General features: G+C 41.0%; 1 protein-coding gene and 1 non-coding gene across 2 annotated transcripts in view; one reads left to right on the top strand and one right to left on the bottom strand.

The window, feature by feature from the left end:
- RBFOX1 (RNA binding fox-1 homolog 1) overlaps positions 1-21495 on the top strand; it is a 2506415-nt gene that overhangs the window by 1779246 nt on the left and 705674 nt on the right. The window lies entirely within an intron of this gene.
- Positions 17742-17847, bottom strand: LOC116462810 (U6 spliceosomal RNA). The gene has a single exon (XR_004246465.1). It is a non-coding gene; the product is annotated as a U6 spliceosomal RNA (small nuclear RNA).

The raw sequence follows: 21495 nt of genomic DNA, 5'->3' as shown, positions 1-21495 counted from the left end.
GGGGGGGGTGGACTTCTTTGTACCTTTAATCTGCAAATGAATGTGAATTGTAAATCTCCATAGAGTGATATAGAATAAGGCACTTACCAAACTTACTGGACAAAAGAAATTTTTTTTTCCATAAAACGTCTTGCACAAACTCACTTTAGAGAACCTGCTTATCTCCAATTTTTAAATTTCATTCGTCTTTTTAAAAATGTGCAACAGTTTTTCAACTTTTTGAAAAATTCTAAATACGTGGAAAAATGTAAGACTGGTACAATAACCCTCATATACTTTTACCAGAGTTACCAATTTTTATTTTTATTTATTTATTTATTTTTCTGAGAAAGAGTCTTGCTCTGTCACCCAGGCTGGAGTGCAATGGCATGATCTTGGCTCACTGCAACCTCTGCCTCCCCGGTTCAAGCGATTCTCGTGCCTCAGCCTCCCGAGTAGCTGGAATTACAGGCATCCGCCACCATGCCTGGCTAATTTTCCTGTTTTTAGTAAAGACAGGGTTTCACCGTGTTGGCCAGGCTGGTCTCGAACTCCTGACCTCAAGTGATCCCCCTGCCTCAGCCTCCTAAAGTGCTGGGATTGCAGGCCTGAGCCCCTGGGCCTGGCCCAGAATCACCAGTTTTTAATATTAAATATTTTTTACTGGGTTTGCTCATCCTCTCTCTGCCTCTTTTCCTTCCCTTCCTCTCCCTCTCCTCTGTCTCTTTTTGCAAATTCTTGATGGATATCTTTTCCTGACAAGAAAGAAGGTCTTCTGGATGCCACTTGCCTCCTCCATTTGCCTTTAAGAAAATAACTGAACACGCTGTAGGGCAGGTGCCTGTATGTTTCACTTGTGTTGGTTGATGATTTATTATAATCCCATCTTAGAATCCTAGAATCTGAAGATGCAGAGGGACCTGAAAGGTTATCTAATCCACCCCTTGCTCACCTGCCCACCTGGCCTGCATTCCTTACTCCTGCCCACCCTGCCTGCATTCCCTACCCATGCTTTCGAATGCCATTTATTATGTTTGCCGGGGTTGGTTGGTGAGTCAATTCTGAGTGGAATGAAACTTGCAAATGAGGCCTTGTGGGGAGCCTGCTCTCTTCCTGGGCATCATCCAAGCGATCTATTAGCAGCTTCCATTTATCAACGTCTTGTGTGGGTGTAGTGGGCCTAATAATGGGAGCTCAGTCAGAGAGCAGCATTTTGATAGAGGACTGAAGTGTTTTGCCAAGTCTTGATTACCCATGATAACAAGAATGAAAACCTTGGCCCTGGTTATGCATAGATTTATTGAATCATGGAATATTCATGCTGGATGGAATCTTAGGATCATCTGGTTCAGTCCCCGAAGTTTTCAATGGAGGAAGTGAGTGGAGAACAAAAGAGAATGAGTAGTTTGCCTAAAATCTCATCACTACCATGGTTTCTGATTTCGGGCCCACGCTATCTCCCCAGCCACTAGGCTTATCTTAGGACAGCAACAGAAAACTTTTCAGACACATGCACACACATGCATGCCCCACACATTGCAAACATACTCATATACATGGGCACATCTATACATAAGCATAGGTGGGCACAGGTGCACAAACTTACCCGCAATCTCATTCATAGATGGAATTTCTGTTCCATTGAAATATAGCTCGTGACTGGGGACTCCAGTGACCTCCAGTTCACAATCTAGAAATGTGAACTTGGAAATAGAGACTCATCCAAATACATGACGAAGGTTTATTCACCTGTTTAGTGCCTCTTGCAGGTAGCAGAGGAGAGAATAAGAATGAACATTGTAAGGCTGCTAGGATGACTATCTGCTCTGTGGAGTGACAGAAGAAATATGGAAATCCAGGTTTATTGGGAGGGCATCTCGAAGCAGCCACATTTTATCCCTATTGGGGTCAGAACTGAAATATTTGTGATGGCTAGAATAAGATCCCACAGGAAACTTGAGTTTCCTAAGTGCCAGCTAGGCACTCGTTCCTTGCGTAATCTTATTTAGTCATCATCACAGTTATGTTTCTGGTGAAAAAAATTAGATATGGAAAGGCTATTACTTACCCCAAATTACACAGCCAGTAAATGGTAAAACCAAGAATGAAATGTGGATCCAGAGAGCAGTGATGAGAACAAAGGAGTACATAAAAAAGAAAACACGTTTCAAAGAGAAACGCTCCAAAGATTTCAAAGTGTCCTAACGGTAAATCTCCCCCTAAATTTTGGGAAACAAATTTGCATTGTCCTGCTGGTTTCTTCCAGGCAGGACTTTCTCCTCTCACCAAAGCCCTATAGACCTATAGACCAGTGTAGTCTATTGGAGTTTCCTGTGATGATGAATATGTTTATAATCTTACTGTCCACTATGGTAGCTACTGTTTACTTATGGTTATTGAGTGAGTTAAGATATATGCTGGATTTCAAAGACTTAGTACGTGAAAGTGTGTTAAATAGCTCATAGAGAGTTTTTAAAAAGTCCGTTGCCTCTTGTGATAACATATTGGGCTAAATATGTTGTTAAAATTAGTCTTATATGTTTTATTTTTTCTTTTTCCTTTTTATTTATTTGGGACCGAGTCTTGCTCTGTTCCCTAGGCTGGAGTGCAGTGGTGCGATCTCAGCCCACTACCACCTCCCCCTCAGCCTCAGCCTCCTGAGTAGCTGGGATTACAGGTGCGTGCCATCACACCCAGCTAATTTTTTTTCTTTTTTTTTTTTAAGATGGAGTCTTTCTCGTTGCCCAGGCTGGAGTGCAATGGTGCAATCTCAGCTCACTGCATCTTCTGCCTCCTGGGTTCAAGCAATTCTCCCTGCCTTAGCCTCCCAAGTGGCTGGGATTACAGGCGCCCACCACCATGCCCGGCTAATTTTTGTATTTTTAGTAGAGATGGAGTTTCTGATGTTGGCTAGGCTGCTCTTGAACTCCTGACCTCAGGTGATCCACCCCCCTCGGACTCCCAAAGTGCTGGGATTATAGGCGTGAGCCACCGCGCCCGGCTTTTTTGGTATTTTTAGTAGAGACGGGGTTTCGCCATGTTGGCCAGGCTGGCCTCAAACTCTTGACCTCAAGTGATCTGCCTGCCTCAGCCTTCCAAAGTGCTGGGATTACAGGCCTGAGCCACTGCGCTTGGCCTCTTTTTCCCTTTTAAAATGTGGCTATTAGAAAAATTTTAATTGCATATATTGCTTGCATTATTTTTCTGTTGGGCAGTGTGGATCTGGATAATTTGTCTATGAAGATATATTTACAATTATATATGCTTCTCTCTATCTGTATCAGTCTGTCTTTTGAAGGACACTTTATTAAACAGCATCATATAGTGTATAATGAATTAGAATTTGTTCTTATTTAACGGTGCAATTAGGACTTTTTTTCCCCCATGTTGGTACCTGTAAGTTAACATCCTCTGTAATTATTATATAGCAATCTTTAGATAAACTGATATATTAGTCTCCCATCAATTTATACATAGTACCAGGGATGGATATAAAGTATAAGAATAGAAGCAGGCACAGCTGTGGAGAATGCAACCATTTAAGAGGTGGACAGAAGTTATCTTTGCAGACTGGAGAATAAAGAAACAAAGGGACAGAACCTACTTGCAACAGAGGTGTTGATGGAAATGAAAAAATGGAAGTCCCTAAAAGGGTCCGGGTGTAGTGGCTCACACCTGTAATTCCAGCACTTTGGGAGGCTAAGGCAGGCGGATCACCTGAGGTCAGGATGGCGAAATCCCGTATCTACTAAAAATACAAACATTAGCCGGGCCTGATGGTGGGCACCCTATAATCCCGGCTACTCAGGAGGCTGAGACAGGAGAATTGCTTGAACTCAAGAGGCAGAGATTGCAGTGAACTAAGACCACACCACCGCCCTCCAGCCTGGGTGACAAGAGCGAGACTCTGTCTCAAAAAACAAAACAAAACAAAACAAAAAAACAGAAAATGTCTGCAAACTACATGAAACATGATTTAGTTTCCCTGTATTTAGAATATAATCTTCAAGAGGACAGATACATTGAAGAAATGAATGCAATGGCAACTCTCAATTTTGGACTTCTTTGCTTCACATTTTAAAAATTCTGATAGTGGCCAGACGTGGTAGCTCACAGCTGTAATCCCAGTACTTTGGGAGGCCGAGGCAGGCGGATCACCTGGGGTCAGGAGTTCGAGACCAGCCTGGCCAACATGGTGAAACCCCACTTCTACTAAAAATACAAAAATTAGCCAGTAGTGGTGGCGCATGACTGTAATCCCAGCTATTCAGGAGTCAGAGACAGGAGAATCGCTTCAACCTGGGAGGCAGAGTTTGCAGTGAGTCCAGATCACGCCATTGCATTCCCACCTGGGCGACAAGAAAGAAACTCCATCTCAAAAAAATGAAAAATTCTGTTAGTATTCACATAGAAAGATGATAGTGTGTTTCGTAAAATATATCCAAGTTTCCCAAGTAGAAATAGCATACATTACGTTGGTGCAAAAGTAATTGTGCTTTTTGTCATTACTTTCAAAGGCAAAAACCATGATCAGTTTTGCACCGATCTAATAGTTGTGAATGTGAGCTTGGACAAGTTTCTTAAGCTTCTGGTCTTCCATGATCTTCCATGTCCATCTCAGGATATCTCCAGCCCAAGCTGCTTGTCAAGGTCCAGGAAACTAATACACATCAATGAGTGTTGATAACAGAAAACCATGCTGTATCTAGTTGTTAATTTTTTAAGATAAGGCTGTCATTTTTTATGATAGAAAAGTGGCTCTCACAATTTATTGCGAACGAGAACCACCACATTGTTCATCGTTTGCATATTTTAAAGCTCTGTGTCTAGATATTCTAATTTAGTACATTGCAGTTGGCTATTTCTGGCCAGGTGTGGTGGCTCACACCTGTAATCCCAGTACTTTGGGAGGCCAAGGTGGGTGGACTGCTTGAGCACAGGAGTTTGAGGCCAACGTAGGCAACATAATGAAATTGTCTCTCAAAAAAAAAAAAAAAAAAAAAAAAAAATAGGCATGGCTTGTACCTGTAGTTCCAGCTACAGGATGAGGCAGAATTACTTGAGCCTGGGAGGCAGAGGTTGCAGTGAGTTGAGACCACGCCGTGGCACTCCAGCCCGGGCAATAGAGTGAGACCTTGTCTCAAAACACAAGTTGGCTATTTCTGCATTTCTCCATTAAAGCTGATACATCTGTATGTACAGGCCCTGGACAGGATGCCTGGGAGACATTAATAAACAACATTGCATTTGGGCCTCAGGAAGCTCATATCCAATAGGGGAAGTGACATAATGATTAGCACAAATACGTAGTTAACTCTTTTTGAAAAACGAGTTCCCATGTGATTATCATGATCAACCCACTTCTAAAATTGTTTTTCTTGTTGTTGTTGTTGTCGTTTTGTGATAGGGTCTCACTGTGTCACCCAGGCTGGAGTGCAATGGTGCCATCTCAGCTCACTGCAACTTCCACCTCCCAGGCTCAAGCCATCCTCCTACCTCAGCTGTCCTAGTAGCTGGGACCACAGGCTTGTGCCGCTATTCCTGGCTGACTTTTGTAGTTTTGGTAGAGGTAGGGTTTCACCATCTTGCCCAGGCTGGTCTTGAACTCCTGAGCCCAAGCAATGTGCCTGCCTAGGCCTTCAAAAGTGCTAGGATTACAAGTGTGACCCACCAAGCCTGGCCCACTTCTCAAATGTTAATGTGCCTAGGAATGTCTTCAGGGTTTTGTTTCAAATTCAGTTTCTTAGATCCCACCCGCAGAGTTTCTGATTCAATCAATAGGGTGGTGGGGGTGTCCCGGATCCTGTGTTGTTAACAGAACTCCCTATGTTTCAGAAGCTGGTACTATGAAAACTGTAGCTGGAAAACTATTGTCAGAGTGTGATCTACCTCTAGAAAATATTGGCCTGTCTTTGCCAGAGTTTTACCCATTCCTTAGGGAGAACGGGTGTAGCTGTGTCTTCCTTTCCACTCTGTCAAGCAGAACCAAGCTCACGGAGAAGCAAATTTTTTTTTTTTTTTTAGATGGAGTCTCACTCTGTTGCCCAGGCTAGAGTGCAATGGTGCAGTCTCGGCTTACTGCAGCCTCTGCTTCCCGGATTCAAGGGATTTTCCTGGTGCAGTCTCAGCTCACTGCAGCCTCTGCCTCCCAGGTCAAGCGATTCTCCTGCCTCAGCTTCCCTAGTAGCTGGGACTACAGGTATCCACCACCATGCCCAGCTAATTTTTGTATTTTTAGTAGAGACGGGGTTTCACCATGTTGGCCAGGCTGGTCTCGAACTCTTGACATCAAGTGATCCACCTGCCTTGGCCTCCCAAAGTGCTGGGATTACAGGCGTGAGCTACTGCATCCAGCCTAGCAATTTCTTAAGTATTTTGTTCATCTTTTCCAAGGTCAGCTTGGGTTCCTCAGTAGCTGTGGTATTTTTCTGTGGTGTTAAATGCACATAAAGGACTTAAAAGCTAGGTAAGAAGGCAGTTAAGGATAAAAGTTACACAACTTCAACCATATTCTGTTAGAGCCACAAAGGGCTTCAGAAACCAGCTAATGATTTTACAGAAAAGATGGCATGAGTCCAAGAGGTCCCATGATCTACACAAGGTCACTTGTGTCTAGAATTCTTTGTGTATCATGCTGTGACCAATGGCCATGGCCCAGAAAGCCTGCTTCCTTCCTTTTCAAAAAAAAAAAAAAAAAAAGATTTGTGATACTTCATCATATTCAGTGCCCATTGCCCAAGCAGGGTGTCATTCATGAGAAATTATAATGGATTTCATTGTCGAATGCAGAATTCTTCTTCCCAATTACTTCTTTGCTTTAAACATAAAGCCGAGAGCCCGACGCTGGGAATAGTTCTTGTCTGAATTTCTGATAGATTTTAATTTCCCAACTGGAGCCTGGTCTTCACAGTTATTCCCTAATTTCTTTTGTTAGTCTACTGCATTCATCTTTAGTTCTGTATAGGATCCATAGATGGACTGAACTGTAACACTGACTTTCTTTTCTTTGTCTCGCTTGTCGAATAAAATCTTTTGAGGCTGAATGGTATTGATAGCTGTGCAGTGACTTGTTGCCACTGTAGAGGGGACCCTGCACACACCTTCCTGGGAGTCATGTTTGTTGTTCAAATGAGCCTTCTGCGAATCAGGATCTCTTGGAAAAGATAACACATCAGCAGTATTAAAAACTAACAAATGGCGCAAATCTTCATTTAGCTCCTTTCCGTAATAAATTCATTTCCTTGGGTTCAGGATTTGTAGAGCGTACTCTAAATGCATTACTGGCTGAGGGATCCATCAGAGTGGGGAGGGGAGGTGCGGAAAGCCATCCTGTTGCATTGAAGAAACGGAATCTGTGATCAAGACACCTGGTTAAAGGTTCTTTCCCCTTTGTAATTTTGTTCTACATAGCGAGGCACGAGTGGTGCTGCAACATATGGAGAGACTTGAGTTTAATTGTTAAAATTCCACTCAGCCGGGCCACTTCTTCACTGTGATTTGCACTATTTAGCATTTGTGTGCATTAGGTAATATATTTAATGTTTCTCGCTCCAATCCAATTTGCGTGTGTTTGGCAGCAGCCCAGCTCCATGGGCGTGGGGCAGGGGAGATCATAAATCTGCCAGCCTGCAGCATGGAAACTGTATTGCCGCATTTGATAGTATGCTTGCACGAACACTCCAAAATGCTTGTGAAGCAGTACCACCTCTTCCCCGAACGTCTCTCAGGGACAACATTAATGTAGCTCATATTGTATTGATTGTAGCCAATAAGTGCCTAAATGATTTGATGCAAGGTAGAGAGATTATGTAGGGAAGAGGGGTAGAGGCGGCTTTAGAAGAAGTATGTGGTTTAATTACTGGCTGAATTTCCTCAATCCACCTCCCCCTCTGGGAGTTTAACAAGCAGGCCTTAGCGCACTTTAGCTGTTGCTAACATCTGTTGAAATGATATCTGCCCGTGATGAGGGGAGTCTGGGAATTGGGCTTGGGGTATTGGCGGGATAAGGGAGCCACAGGAAGCTCCTTTTCAGTCTGCAAAATTAGAACGAGGAAAAGACTGCATTAGCACTCCAAGGTTAAGCTATGGAGAGCACAGCTTTATCTAATAGAATTCTGCCTTCCGACTTAATGAAGTCATCTCTATCTTAAATGCAGGGTTGGATATAAGTGTCTAGAGTCTAATGATCTTAAAGTCCCAGGTGTTGATAACAAACACAGAGTTGAGCTGAAAACGTGAATAGTGCATGGGCAATGCTTCAGGCACCCAGTTGTAAAAACCACCCCCAGCTCTCCCTTTTTAATGCCATGCTAAGAACTGTTAGGAAACTTCAAATTTTTTAGGTAAACAACAAGTGACCAGTTTTCTTGCATTTTTTAATGGGAGCAAAAGAAGCCAAAACCTACCTAAAATTTCATGTTGGGTCCAGCACCAGGAAGAATGATGCTGTGTATCTGCTAGTGTTTTGATTACATCAATAATTCACAGAAAGTGCCGTCTACTTAATCTCTTTTATGCCGCTCCACCCGAAAGGATCCTGGTTGTATTCTCAAAGTCCTGAAGCTATCATGTTCCACAGCTTTTTCTGAAATACGTTGTTTTGTTATGCTTGAAACATTTATATATGTTACCGACCAAATTGCATGGAAGCCATTTGCTTTCAGAGACTGATAAAAATTTGCTTTTGATGGTAGACACAAGGTGAAATGTTATCAAAACAAAATTCCAAATTAACTTGGATATCTCTATCAGAACATATCCCCGATTGGGCATGTGATTCTTGCATTATTGTGTGTGTGTGTGTGTGTGTGTGTGTTGGTCATTGTATTTAAAAACGTGTTTGCATATGTGTGTATATGGATACATATGTGCCTTGTATTATGCTGGCTAATTATTGTGACTAAAACTCTCTGGGGTTAAGTGGAAAATTAAAAATTCAGAACAACCATAGTCTGTTATCTGACACCTGTAATTTAGGCTAATATCTCAATTCTCTTGTTAGGGACATTTCTCCTACAGTGTGGCTTTACATAATGGGAATTGGATGTAATGCGATCAATTAATTAGAGCATATGATTTACATTAGTCAAACCTGTATTGATTACAAAATTAGTATGATCTGAAAGTAGCTGTGTGTATGTGTGTGCGTGTGTGTGTTAGAAGTGGTGCTGCTTTGTATGCGGCCAACTTGGGGAAGGGGATGGATTTTTCACTTTATTATTGTGATGTGTGATAGAGCTATGGGGTGTTTTAAAATTCCTAAGCTAATCTTGCTGGTGATGACAGAAGAGAAAGGCTTTGAGGATGGGTGCAGTGGCTCACGCCTGTAATCCCAATACTTTGGGAGGCCAAGGTGGGTGCATCACCTCAGGTCAGGATCACCAGCATGAGCAACACAGTGAAACCTTGTCTCTACTAAAAATACAAACATTAGCTGGACGTGGTGGTGCACGCTTGTAATCCTAGCTACTCAGAAGGCTGAGGCAGGAGGATCACTTGAACCTGGGAGCACAGAGGTTGCAGTGAGCCAAGCTCGCGCCACTGCACTGCAGCCTGGGCCATAGAGTGAGACTCTATCTTAAAAAAAGAAAAAAAAAAGAGAAAGGCTTTGAGGTAAAAGCTAGAGGTACTTACACTTGAGATTGGTTCAGGTTTTATAACTCAACACGCAAGTATCTGATTCTCTCCATCCTCCTATGTTTGAACCGCAAATTTATTAGAAAGCATACATAGGAAAAAACAACCCAGTTCCTTTGAGTCTGAAACTTTCTAGTCCCTAATCACTTTTTCCCGTTGGAAGTATAGTTATAGCATACAAATCTAAACTTCTCAAGTTACCTTGATAACTGGTCCCCATGTTGGTGGCCCTGGGGCATCTCGAAGATCATCAATGATCCAAGTATATTCCATTAGTTTTCATGTCAAGAACATTTTATTGTATCCTAATTATCTGAAACTTGGTCATCTGAAATAACATGGCAGTTCCCGAGAAATCATTGCTGTTTTGATTTCCTAGCCACCCAGAATATAGGAAAGCTTAGTTTGGCCTTTGCTTTTAAATTCATATAAATACAATGATATTGAGTATCTCTACTTTAGAATAACACTGAACTAGTACTGGCGTTTTTAAATTTGATATGGGACAGCTGTTTTTCTGTTCCGTGGTTTTGTGCATGTGTGTGGATGTGTGTATATAAACATATATGTGTGTGCATGTATAGGTATCTAGATACACATCTAGATGTGTATATATCTAGATGGATATATACATGTGTATATATATCCATCCTCCTATCTAGACATGCATATTTGTTACTTGAAAATAAGTAGGGCTTGCATACATTGTAGTTACTATTGTAAGTGCTTTACAAATATTTAACTCATTTACTAGCCCAACGACTTCATGCTTTAGGCACTGTATTTTCATTTTACCAACGGGGACAGTGAGGCACAAAGAAGCTAATTAGTTTGTCTGAGGTCACAAACCTAATAAGCGGCAGGATTGGGATTCAGATGATAATGTATTGCTTCACACAAATAATGCTTTGCAATTTTTGAGCACTTTTCTACATGTGAGATACAGGGATTTAATTTTTTCCTCATTCGATTTTTATGGCCAGTCTGTGAGTTGATTTCCATCACTATTCCTGGTTTGCCGAATGGGACTCAGAGGCTGAAAGAATAACACAGCTGTAGTCACAGAGTTATAAGCTGATGGAACTGAGCTTTGCATCCAGGAAATCAGACTAGACAATTTTTAATAAATTATCAAGAAAACTTCTAGGCAGCATTGAAGATTTCCTCACCAGCTTTATACATATATATGTGTATATATATTTATTTTTATATGCACATATTTGTAAGTACATTGTAGACAGATGAAAAATAATAAAAGCAGGAAGTACCTTTTGTTGTGTTGACTGTGTTTTGCCCCCAAACTTACAACTCTCAATAGCTGTCTTTTCTGTTAGCTGAAATTAAATAGAGAATTATCTTAGCATTTTCCCCCAATAACTTTAAGGTTTTTTAAGAGATGGTAAGTCCTTTTGAAGACTAGATTGATTTGACTCAACTTCTCCTTCTAGTAAAAAAGAAAATCTGCCACCAATACATGTTTATATTTGTTAAAATATCATATTTATCAGTATGAAGTGGCATCAGCAAAACCAATGACTTAAAGGTGCAATAGTCACCCTATATTGAAAATATGTTGAACTTCCAAGAGAGGAATGGCTGCTTGATCAGAGTTCATTTATATCCAAGAGGATTGCACCAGCAATAAACTTTAAGTTAATGTTAATAATTTTAATTTGTATCTTCTAATTGTTGAATTCTGAATTGCTTTCCAATTTCCCACAGAGTTTAATGTGTATGCGAATTACACAGTCAAGAAATTTAAGATACAAAAGATAGACTGCGTTTTGCAAACATACCATAATTATTGCTTAATTTTTAAAGGGTCTTTCTCTTTGTCAGGGTATTGTTCAGTTTCTTGAAACCGAACAGAAGACAACTTTTGGTTAATGATTAGTATAAGTCTTGTAATGGAACTTAATTGAATGTTAACTTTGTTGTTCTCACAACTGCAAACTACTCAATTCTCTATTTCTCTGAGGTAGGGTTTCTTGCTCTCTTAGCGCAAATAATTTGTCTTCTAGTAATAGCAGGAAAGAGTTATCAGAACATTAGTTTAATTGTCTGAAGGTTGTGCACAACACGTAAGCTCTTAGAAAAAGGTGAAAACAATTCTCATGTCTGTTTTAATATTATATTTCTTAATCACTTAAACTGCTTGACAGTCCTAGCAAACTAAAAAAAATGAAACTGAAGTTGAAGGTAAGTGCTGTTCTTTTGTTAAAATTTAAGGTAGGAAATGCTGAGATTTAGAAAATAATATAGATATAAATATGTACATTATATTTAGTGTACATAGCATATTTAGTATATAATTATCTATTTATTTATTTACCTATCTAGTGTAAAATGAAGGCAGCCAAACCAATACATTTGGTGGATTAGTAGTGATTTAGCTATGAAGCATTTATATATTCAAATATTTGTTGCTAAATATTCCTAAAGCCTACGGGGTTCTAGAAACTGGCTTAGGAGGGGAGCCTGAAGGATGAACAACACTCACTAGTTTCTGCCATTGTGTTCAAGTGTTTATACATGAATCCAAGCAATAATAAGATGATACAGATGGTGAAAACTAATTTGAAGGGGGAAAAATGAAGACATTGAGACACAGAATGGTTTGGGGATGGGGGCAGTTGTGTTAGACAAGGTTTTAGGGAAAAGGTGCTGTCAGAGCTCTAGGCAATGAGTTGGCCCTACCAGAAGCAAGAGACATAAAGTTCCAAATGAGAACAGCTGGTTGTAGTGAATAACCAAAAGAGGATTTTAATTTGGTTACATCGTTGTGATTGATGACTGCTGTTTCTTTCTGGTGTCTCCAAATTGCAATCCTGTTGCACATTTTGTGTTCTTTTCCCTCAGACTATTCCAAGAATGAAGGATGTTTGATGATGGCTACAGGTTGTCTTGTACAGAAGACTTAACATATCAGGCTCTCTTGAGAGAGTAGGAAGGGCATTTTATTACAGACTCCAGTCTAAAATTCCTTCTGAGTATTTTTAAACATACCCACAAATACTGGAGTCATGTTTCTTCTTTTTTTAATTAATTAATTATTATTATTTTGAGACTGAGTTTCGCTCTATCACCCAGGCTGGAGTGCAGTGGCACGATCTAGGCTCACTGCAACCTCCGCCTCCCTGGTTCAAGCAATTTTTGTGCCTCAGCATCCTGAGTAGCTGGAATTACAGGCATCCACCACCATGCCTGGCTAATTTTTGTATTACTAGTAGAGACAGGGTTTTACCATGTTGGCCAGGCTGGTCTTGAACTCCTGACTTCAGGTGATCCACTCCCCTCAGCCTCCCAAAGTACAGGGATTACAGGTGTGAACCACTGAGCCTGGCCTTTTTATTTTATTTTGTTTTATTTTATTTTTTTAGAGATCAGGTCTCACTATGTTGATTAGGCTGGTCTTGAACTCCTGGGTTCAAGCAGTCCACCTGTCTTGGCCTCCAAAAGTGATGGGATGACAGGCATGAGCCGTTGTGCCTGGCCAGGAGCTGCATTTTTACTCCAGATTCATTGGTGAGCCAGAGTGATTTGGTGATGCTTAAACTCATTCTGATTTTTTTTAATTTTTATTTGAGATGGAGTCTTGCTCTGTCACCCAGGCTGGAGCATTCTCATTTATTTAATGGTGGTTTTAAAATGTTTTATTATGAAAAATTTCAAAAAAACACGAGAGTAGAATAGTATATTGATCCCTCATATGCCCTACAACAGATTTCAACAACTACCAATATGTGGCCACACTTGTTTCTTTTGTGCTTTAATCTTCCTCTCCCTTCCCCATCAATATTTTGAAGCAAATCCAAAATATACTATTATTATTAAACATATCAGTATGTATATTGGAAAAAATGAAACTTTTTTAAAAAAGAACTATATCGTCATTAATGTTATTATGCCTTTAAAATTAGCAGTGGGCCAGGCACGTTGGCTCATGCCTGTAATCCCAGTATTTTGGGAGGCTGAGGTGAGCGGATCACTTGAGGTCAGGAGTTTGAGACCAGCCTGACCAACATGGCAAAACCCTGTCTTTACTAAAAATACAGAAGTTAGCCAGGTGTGGTGGCACACACTTGTAATTTCAGCTACTCGAGAGGCTGAGGCAGGAGAATTGCTTGGACCTAGCAGGCAGAGGTTGCAGTGAGCCAAGATCACGCCACTGCACTCCAGCTTGGGCAGCAGGGAGACTGTGTTTCAAAAAAAAAAAAAAAGATTCTTTAAGTAGGTGTCCAAACATCATATTATTTTTAAATATTTCGGTATTTAGAATATGAGAATTCTTAAGGAAAAAAAATACTGTCATTAGCATTATGCCTTGAAATTAGCAATAATCTCTTAATATAAGCAAGCATTCTATCATTGTTCAAGTCTACCTGATAATCTTACACATTTTTCTAAGTTGTATTATTTATCGGAAATTTAAACATGATTGATATGTCTCAAATTAAAATTAGCTGATACATCTCTGAAGTTTCTTTTATTAAATTGGTGCCACCTCCAACTCAGTGTTTGCAATCTATTTGTTGAGGTCACTGGGTCACTTTTACGGAAGAGTCTCTACATAGTCTGGATTTGCTGATTGCATTCTCTCTTCTTTATATTTTCTGTTGACTGGTGGTTAAATTCAGAAGTTTGATGAGATTTTTGTTCAATTTTGCTTTTGGCAAAAACACATAATAAGTTTTCTTTTATTTTCTTTTTTTATTTCCTTTTTTTTTTGAGACAAAAAAAGATTTTTTAAATCTCTTTCTTGCTGGATAAATAGAAAACCTTCATATTAGGGCAATTTCGTGTGTGAACACATGTGCTCACACAAAGACAAACATCTCGCTCTGCTCTGTTGCCCAGGCTGGAGTGCAGTAGCATGATCTCAGCTCACCGCAACCTCCGCCTCCCAGGTTCACACCATTCTCCTGCCTCAGCCTCCCAAGTAGCTGGGACTACAAGCACCTGCCACCATGCCCGGCTAACTTTTTATGTTTTTAGTAGAGACGGGGTTTCACCATGTTAGCCAGGATGGTCTCGGTCTGCTGACCTTGTGATCCGCCTGCCTCGGCCTCCCAAAGTGCTGGGATTGCAGGCGTGAGCCACCGCACCTGGCCAACACATAATAAATTTTCTTGTGTACTTCCATTAGGAACCACATAATGCCTTTCTTTCTTGATGTCCTTTTTGGAGATTTTTACCAATCACTAGCAACCATTACCATCACTCCTTTTTCATTTATTAGGTAGAATACTTCTACAGAGAAAAATCTTTTACTGATTCTTTGCTTACCCCGAGATAGAGTTCATGTGGGAAAAATAGGGGCATATGTATCTTCCTTCGTTTTTTTCCAGTTTTCAAATCAGTTTGAGTTAGTTTGCTTGCATATTCCAAAGGAGACTAATGATCATTCTAAATGTCCATTCTGAAGCTTTGTTGTTGGCCAGTGGGAATGTCTTTCTGTTGTCTCCCTGTTGAGATGGATGGAGAGCTTCCTTGCTTTGTGAGGTGACAAGGTGTTCCTGGTCAACTTATGTATTTCCTACCCTGGCCCTGACTCTCTCTCTCTCTCTCTCTCTCTGTGTATATGTATATGTATAACGTGTATATGTATATGTATATCTATATATATATGTATATTTTGAGATGGAGTCTCGCTTTGTCGCCCCATTGTGTGATCTCAGCTCATTGCAACCTCCACCTCCCTGGTTCAAGTGATGCTCCTACATCAGCCTCCCGAGTAGCTGGGATTACAGGCATGTGCCATCACACCCGGCTAATTTTTGTATTTTTAGTAGAGACGGAGTATCACCTTGTTGGCCAGGCTGGTCTCAAACTCCTGACCTCAAGTGATCCATCCTCCTTGGCCTCCCACAGTGCTGGGATCACAGGTATGCATCAACACACCGGCCTCTATTATTTCTTTTTAGAAGCTTTTCAGAACCAGGAGGCAGCTCAGTTTGGGAGATTTTGTGAACATCTTTATTATTATCATTTTAACTCTGTTGAGCACCTGTCTCACCTTTTCTTAGTAAGCGCGGGTCCCCAAAATAGAAGATCAGTTCTATTTGTTTTTCTCCTGGTGTCTCTTCTTGTGCACATGATTGAGCAGGCAAGTGAACTCTGGGTGTTTAGAGTGACAATATCCCTGGGCATGGTTGATTCAGGGATGGGCATATGATCAGGTGGACCACAGAGAGATTCCTGGGGGAACTTTGCTCTTAGACTCTATGGAGAAATTTGTTTTCCTCATGGGGTTGTTGATTTTGTTAGGTGAGTCTAGGGTTATGGTGGCCATCCACCTGTCAATGTAGTGACACGCAATCTAAGAAATTAGGAAAGGGAAAAATATTGATGCTGTCCCTTGAGGCCCTGGATACACTGGTGCATGAAGTTAATCTACCTACTTTGGAACTTTGCAAGCATGGGAGCCAATGCATTTTCTTGTGTCCTCTAAAGCTATTTTGTCTTTGTGTGAGCACATGTGTTTACACATGAAATTGCCGTAATATGAAGGTTTTCATTTTATCCAGGAAGAAAGAGATTTTAAAAAGTTCTTTTCAACTATTTTCGCTGAGCGCGATGGCTCATGCCTATAATGCCAGCACTTTGGGAAGCCGAGGCAGGCAGATCATGAGGTCACGAGTTCCAGACCAGCCTGGCCAACATGGTGAAACCCCGTCTCTACTAAAAATACAAAAATTAGCTGGGCGTGGTGGCATGCACCTGTCATCCCAGTCACTCAGGAGGCTGAGGCAGGAGAATTGCTTGAACCTGGGAGGCAGAGGTTGCAGGGAGCCAAGATCGTGCCTGTGCACTCCAGCTTGGTGATAGAGTGAGGCTCTGACTCAAAAACAAACAAAAAAAACAATTTTCAAATGACACTAAGTGGCTTAAAATACATTTCCTGAATGTTGACTTTGTCTAAGGAATGTGTTGTGGTAGATGCTATATAATAAAGGGAAATTAGGCTCATAGGACTTTCTCTCAACATCCTGATACACTCAGTGTGTTAAGATAAGGCTAGAAATCAGAATAACATGAGACAGAAACTTAGGAAGCTAGAAAGTGTAAGAATGTAGGAAAGGCGATGAGGTCAACATTTTATTACAGTTATTTTCTCCAAACTATGAGTAGATCTTGACGGTCTTTTTTTTCTTCTTCTTCTTCTTTTTTCTCTGTTGTGTTTGGTTTCCCAAAGAGAGGTTATACAATCAGGCCACGGTTTACAAAGAATAGTCTGGCAGGAGCATTGCATAAAATGGGTTTAAAGAAGAATGAAAGTTGTTAGACAAGTCGTTTAAAAAGGAGTTTCTGGGCCAGGCGCGGTGGCTCATGCCTGTAATCGCAGCACTTTGGGAGGCCAAGGTGGGCGGATCACAAGGTTAACAGATCAAGACCATCCTGGCCAACATGGTGAAACCCCGTCTCTACTAAAAGTACAAAAATTAGCTGGGCGTGATGGTGAGCACTTGTAGTCCCAGCTACTCGGGAGGCTGAGGCAAGAGAATCACTTGGATCTGGGAGGCGGAGGTTGCAGTGAGTAGAGATCACGCCGGTGTACTCCAGCCTGGTGACAGAGCAAGACTCCATCTAAAAAAAAAAAAAAGTAGTTTCTGAAGCCCTGTTAAATCCTGCTCTCAGAGATGCATATGTGCACCCTTTAAAAATAAAATAAAACCAGAGGTTGAAGCAAGGTGTTAAAATACCTCTGGAGAAAAACTAAGCTCTTCCAGGAACGTTTTGTTACCTCTAAACTAAGAGGTTGATACATGTAGCATCAAAGGAACAAACATAGGAAAGCTTACTTGATGCCGTAATTATTAAACACAGACAATGTAATTAAGTTAGTATGTGTTAGAAAAAGAACATCATATGCTCATCAAGTCTAATTTTATTAATAGAACTTCTTGGGATGAGACTAGAAGACAATTCCTTGTCCGGGTTCTACTTATAAATTGCAAAGACTCGCTAATGGTTTTCAGATGATTGGTTATTTGGTAAATTGGCTTTCAGTGGGTCAATGAAATGGTCATTAGGAGAACTGTCAATAAAATTTATCTGCTTTCCTTTAAAAAACACCCCATTTTCCCAGGGTAGAAAGGAGGGTTTATTTTTGTTTTTGTTTTTAATAAAAAAAGTAACACATCACGAATTTGTGTGCCATCTTTGCACAGGTGCCATACCACTTTCTCTGTATCATTCTGGTATTAGTATATGTGCTGCCAGTGTGGACACTAGAAATCAGTTTTGCTTTGTACTTAATAGAGCATCTTTTTGAATCTTATGCATAGAAGAATGTTGCATAGAAGAATTTATAATGCATAAGAAGAATCTTATGCATTATCTTTTGAATCTTATGCATAGAAGAATATGTAACGCATAAGAACAATCTTATGCGTTATATATTAATTAAATTAAATTAACTCAATTCAGATACCTAAGGTTATATTTGTGTGTTATTAAACACCTCAACATCAGGGTAAAAGCGAAGACACCATGGCATCAGATTCTTTGTCCATTTGTTTTATTTACTCTCACAGACCCAAGCTGGTCAATATTTGGCTCTGGTGGAGTCACCATACCCTGGATTTGGAGGTTTGGAGCCCAGCCCAGGTCTGGAGGATAAGTAACTTGATATGCCAGCACTCCAAGAGAGAGACCATCTCTTTGTCATGGACACATCCTAGCTATGTGTCTAAGGTTTATTAGTACAATGAATTTCTATTTAATGGCTTTAATTTAGAACAGTTTTCTTGGAAGGCTCAACATTGGTATTCCATTGTCTGGGCATTTTTTCTATATAGGGAAAATATACAAAAGCCGCATTATAACTAGGAAGATGTGTGGTGAGCTGATATTCAAGAAAGGCGAAGTAGCTGTGAGACACCAAGGATTGGCTGCACCAGATTAGGATAACCTAATCCACGTGTCTCTATAAGTGGCTGGGTCAGCTGTTGGAACCTATTGGGACAGAAAAGGTCGAATCCTTGAACAAAGAGGCCGGGCGCGGTGACTCATGCCTGTAATTCCAGGACTTTATAAGGCCGGTGGATCACTTGAGGTCAGGAGTTCGAGACCAGCTTGGCCAACATGGTGAAACCCTATTTCTACTAAAAATACAAAAATTAATGGAGCATGATGGTGGGTGCCTGTTATCCCAGCTACTTGGGAGGCTGATGCAGGAGCATTGCTTAATCCAGGAGGCAGAAGTTGCAGTGAGCTGAGATCACATCATTGCACTCCAGCCTGGGTGACAAGAGTGAGGTTCCATCTCAAAAAAAAAAAAAAACAAACAAACCCAGAACGAAACAAAATAAACAAACACATATCCTCAACTTTGTTGTGTATGGGACATGCAGTATGAAAAGATGAGTGCTAATAGCTTTCCCGTTACCTTTCAAGAGAACCTAACGATTCCTTGCCTCCATTCCAGTCATCTTCCTCCCTTTCAGTGAGATGGTGTTCTTGCTTGCTTTGGGGGAGAAAGACTAAGTTGTCTTACAGAATAGAGGGATGGCAAGGAAACATCCCAATACAGTCAGTATTTCTTGTGGAAGGACAAAAAGAGAAAAGTTTCTGGGTTGTGTCTAGAAATATAATTGACAGGAATGGGGAGAAGGAACCCAGGAATGGCAAGTGAATGAGAAAATTGGTACTATGATAAGTGTTCTATATTTTTTATCTTGATAAATGGAAAAGCAGCTCCTGAAAGGTCCTATTAGTGACGGCTTGGTGTTGTAGGAGTTGGCTTGGCACTCACAGGTAGACTTTGGTGTTGCCTGTTGAACACAAACAATTTCATAGAACATCAGCATCAGACAAGGCCATCTCAGGACTGTGGTGGTTCAGGACAAGACAAGATCACTAGGTGATCGTGTCTGAACTCAGTCCTAAACATGGACTTTGCCTAAATCGCAAGATGACCAATCGTCTTCTTTTTCTGGCTCACATGAGTGACTGCTGCTTCTTCACCAACTACAGCTTTCGCTTCACTAAATTCTTCCCTTCTTCTGGATAAGAACTGTGAAGATACCTAGTGATATAATTGCTCTTTCTGACAGCAACCAATCCAGAGCAAAGCCCCAATTGTTTGAGCCCTACTCAGGATCACGTAACAAAAAGGCAAATCCTCTAAGAAGCTGGAGAACATCTTACTGAGATACTCCATGGTTCCTCATGGTATATGTTCTCCTTTGCAATAGGTAGTAAACCCTACTTTGTTCAAATACAGGTGTGCCTTTAAACATCTTTGGCTAGAGGGCATAGGTAATGTCATTAATTTTTTTTTTTTTTTTTTTTTGAGATGGAGTCTCACTCTGTTTGTTGCCAGGCTGGAGTGCAGTGGCACGATCTCGGTTCACTGCATCCTCTGCCTGCCAGGTCCGAGCAATTTTCCTGTCTCAGCCTCTTGAGTAGCTGGGATTACAGGTACACACCAGCATGCCCAGCTAATTTTTGTATTTTTAGTAGAGACAGGGTTTTACCATGTTGGCCAGGATGGTCTCGGTTTTCTGACCTTGTGATCCGCCCACCGTGGACTCCCAAAGTGCTGGGATTACAGGCGTGAGCCCCTGCACCCGGCCAAACAAGTTTTTTATTTAGAGACAGGGTCTCTGTTGGTCAGGCTGGAATGCAGTGATATGATCACAGCTCGCTGTAGCCTCGAACTCCTGGGCTCAAGCAGTCCTCCCACCTCAGCCTCCTGAGTAGGTAGGACTAGAGTTGGGAACCACCACACCTGGCTTGGTTTTGGGTTTTATAGAGACAAGGTCTCCCTATGATGCTCATTCTGATCTTGAACTCCTGGAGTCAAGTGATCGTCCTTCCTTGGCCTCCCAATGTACTGGGACTAAAGGCATGAGCCACCGTGCCTGGCCATTAATTTCATTAAGAAAAAATAAAGCCTATGTAGAAGAGAACACTTAGCAAAGTTAAGTCACCTTCCCAAGGACCCTCAGCTCCCAAGCAGTGGAATCACACTTTGAACCCTGGCATTTTATGTCTGAGACTTTGTTCTGCTTTTAAGATCACCTCCCCATATGGACCCACTGTCTTGTCTTTTCCATGTTTTCATAGTCTTAGTTTTCTACCGCTGCCAGAAGTACCACACATTTGGCAGCTTGAAATAACAAATACATATAATCTCACGGTTCTATAGGTGAGAAGTCTAGTTGGCTCAGCTGGTTTCTACACTTTGAGTTTTTCTCAAGGCTGATGTCAATTGTTGGCTGTACGGACTGATAAGGAGGCTCTGGGAATAGTCCATTTACAAACTCCTTCAGGTTGACAGCAAAATTTACTTCCTTGCAGCTGTAAAGCTCAGGTCTCCATTTCTTTACTGGCTGCTAGCAGAGGGGCTTCTCTTAGCTCCTGGGAGCTTTTTACATCCTTTTGTGATGTGTGGACTCTTCCAACTCATAATCAGCAATGGTATGAATGCTTCTCATCCTTGAAATCTCATTGACTTCTTCTCCCACATCTCCCTTATTGCAGCTGGAGAAAGTCTTGTGTTTTAAAGGGCTTTTGGGATTAGATGGGATTCTCCCCAATAATCCAGAATCATGTCCCTATTTTTAGGGGAATACCTTTGATAACATCTACAAAATCCTATTTGTCATGTCACGCATCACATTGACCGGTTCTGGGGATTAGGACATGGGTATCTTGGGGAAGTGGGGCATAAATTTGCCTACTGCACATTGTTAAACACCCTCCCATCCTCCAGCCATCTTTGACTGTTTTAATCATTCTTTCAATGTAACTGTACGTTTCTACTCTTTGTTGTTTGGAAGCTCTTCTCTTTAACATGATTTTGCATATGCTTTTGCTGCCAATTTCTTGATTATACAGGGTAAACTCCCATGAAAATCATCTCATTTCCCT

The sequence above is a fragment of the Hylobates moloch genome, unplaced genomic scaffold (genome assembly GCF_009828535.3).
Source record: "Hylobates moloch isolate HMO894 unplaced genomic scaffold, HMol_V3 SCAFFOLD_23, whole genome shotgun sequence".
Lineage (NCBI taxonomy): Eukaryota > Metazoa > Chordata > Mammalia > Primates > Hylobatidae > Hylobates > Hylobates moloch.
The sequence above is the reverse complement of the archived record's forward strand: the minus strand, read 5'-3'. Positions and strand labels throughout refer to the sequence as shown.